The sequence below is a fragment of the Equus quagga genome, chromosome 13, assembly GCF_021613505.1.
Source record: "Equus quagga isolate Etosha38 chromosome 13, UCLA_HA_Equagga_1.0, whole genome shotgun sequence".
Taxonomy (NCBI): Eukaryota; Metazoa; Chordata; class Mammalia; order Perissodactyla; family Equidae; genus Equus; species Equus quagga.
This window is the reverse complement of record NC_060279.1, coordinates 104,738,901-104,741,304: the sequence shown is the minus strand read 5'-3', so window position 1 is coordinate 104,741,304 and position 2,404 is coordinate 104,738,901. Positions and strand designations below refer to the sequence as shown.

Here is a 2,404-nt window from a genome sequence, read left to right as displayed (position 1 = left end):
AAGTGAAGTTTTTTCTTTTTTCCTAAAGGTTTTATAGTTTTATGTTTTAAATTTAATTCTATAACCCATTTTGAATCAATTTTTGTGTAAGGCATGAGGTTTAAATTGAGTTTCATTCTCTTGCCTGTGGATATCCATCAGTCTAGCACGATTTGTCAAAAAGGCTATCCTTCTTTTGTTGAACAGCTTTTAATCATTTGTGAAAAATATGGAACACTTCATGAATTCACATGTCATCCTTATCCAGGGGCCATGTTAATCTTCTCTGTATCGTGTCAAATTTTTGTTATATCCATCACCAAAGGGAGCACTGCTCATACTTTGATTCTTCAGTTTGACTCATGGAAACTCATTTCTGAAGATGAACTTACATGTCCAAGGCTATTTAGTGCAGCATTATTTATAACAACAAATAAAATGGAGGGGGGGGTCCAAAAATAGTAGACAGGAAGAATGTATTAGTGTGTAACAAAGTACCCCAAAACTTAGCAACTTAAAACAGCAACATGTATTATGTCACAATGTCTATGACATCTGTCTTGCTTATCTGGGTTCTCTAAATGGGAGTCTGTCATAAGACTGCTCTCAGGTGGCAGCTGAAGCTGAGATTTAACTCTTGAAAGTTCAACTGGGGAAGGATCTGTGTTCAGCTCACTCATGCGTTTGTTGACAGGATTCAGCTCCTTGCAGGCTCTTGGCAAAGGGCCTCAGTCCCTCTTTGGTTGTTGGTAAGAGCCTACCCTCAGTCTGTTGCTGTGTGGGCCTCTCCATATGCAGCTTGCTTCATCATAATGAGCAAGCAGAGACAGTGTAAGAAAGTGCTAGGAGTCTTGTGTTACCTAATCTCAGAGGTGAGTTCCATTAATTTTGTTATTTTCTATTCATTAGAAGCAAATTGCTAGGTCCAGCCCACACTCAAGGGGAAGGGATTACATAAGAGTGTGAATACCAGGAGGCAGAGATTCTGGGCTCTATATCAAAGCACCTATCACAATAAGTAAATTATTACACACTCATACAATTCAATACTATGCACCCATTGAACTTTCTATAGTAATTACACGGGATATGGTGTTGCTGTCATGGGTAATGAAAAGACCCTCAGTGACTTGTTACTCAATATATTGAGTATTCTAAAATATGTGGAACTGGAGCCCCAGAAGAAGATGAGAAAAATATTAGACAGAGAAAAATATTTGAAGGAATAATTGCTGAGAATTTTTTAAAGTAAGTCAAAAAATACAGACCCACAGATCCAAGAAGCTCAATGATCTTCCAGTAGGACAAAATGAAAGAAAGTTATACCAATGAACATTCTATTGTAACTTCTGGAAACCCATAAAAAGAGATAAATCTTAAAAGAAAGCGAAGAGGAAAAGATTCTCTCTCTGTGAGAGAAACAAACATGAGAATGATAGTTTACCTCTCATCAGAAATATTGCAAGTCAGAAGACAATGGAATAATACCTTTAAAATGCTGGAAAAAAAAATTTCAACCTAGAATTATACATCCAGTGAAAATACTCTTCAAAATTTAAAATAAAATACAGACCTTTTCAGGTAAACAAAAGTGAGAGAATCATCACCAGCTGAACTGTTACACAAGAAATGCTTAAGGAATTTCTTCAGACTGAAGGAAATTGATACAAGATGGAAAGCCAAGACTGCAGGAAGGAATGGAGAAGTTTAGAAACAGCAGATATGTGAATTATATATAAAATATATTTTCCTCATTTTTAGTTTCCTTAAATAACATTTGATTATTGGAAGAAAGAAAATAATACTGTGTTGTGAAGTTTCAACATGTGTAGAAGTAAAACGTATGACAACAATAGCAGAAAGGATGGGAGGGCAATTAGTGGAAGCACATTAACTACTAAAACCAGCAAAACTACTAACTACTAAAGCCAGACATAAGAAATAGAGGATAAAATATTGAAATACTAAAAATTTTCAATTAGTCCAAGAGAAAAAAGAAACAGAACAATAAGAAAATAGAAAATAAATATGATAGTAGACTGAAACCCAACAATATCAGTAATAATACTAAATGTCATTAATGTTAGACTGAAAACTTAAGACTAAACTATATCGTGTCTACAAGAAGCACCCTTTAAATATAAAGACACAGATAAGTTAAAAGTAAAGGATAAAAAAAGATGTGTAAACAATGAGAGTGGTGATGCAGCTATTAAATCAGAGAAAGGAGAATTCAAGATAAAAATATTCCTAAAGATAAGCATTTCATAGGGACAAAGGGGCAATTCATGAAGAAGACATCCTGAATAAACTTGTACATAACAACAGATCTTCAAAATACGTGAATCAAAAACAGACAAACTAATGGGAAAAACAGACAAATTTAGAATTGTAACTGAAGACATTTCTCTCTCCAGTAGTGGAC

At 34.4% G+C, this 2,404-nt stretch overlaps 1 non-coding gene across 1 annotated transcript; it reads right to left on the bottom strand.

The window, feature by feature from the left end:
- Window positions 1-202: 202 nt before the first annotated feature.
- Window positions 203-308, bottom strand: LOC124251608 (U6 spliceosomal RNA). The gene has a single exon (XR_006891802.1). It is a non-coding gene; the product is annotated as a U6 spliceosomal RNA (small nuclear RNA).
- Between the last annotated feature and the right edge of the window lie 2,096 nt (window positions 309-2,404).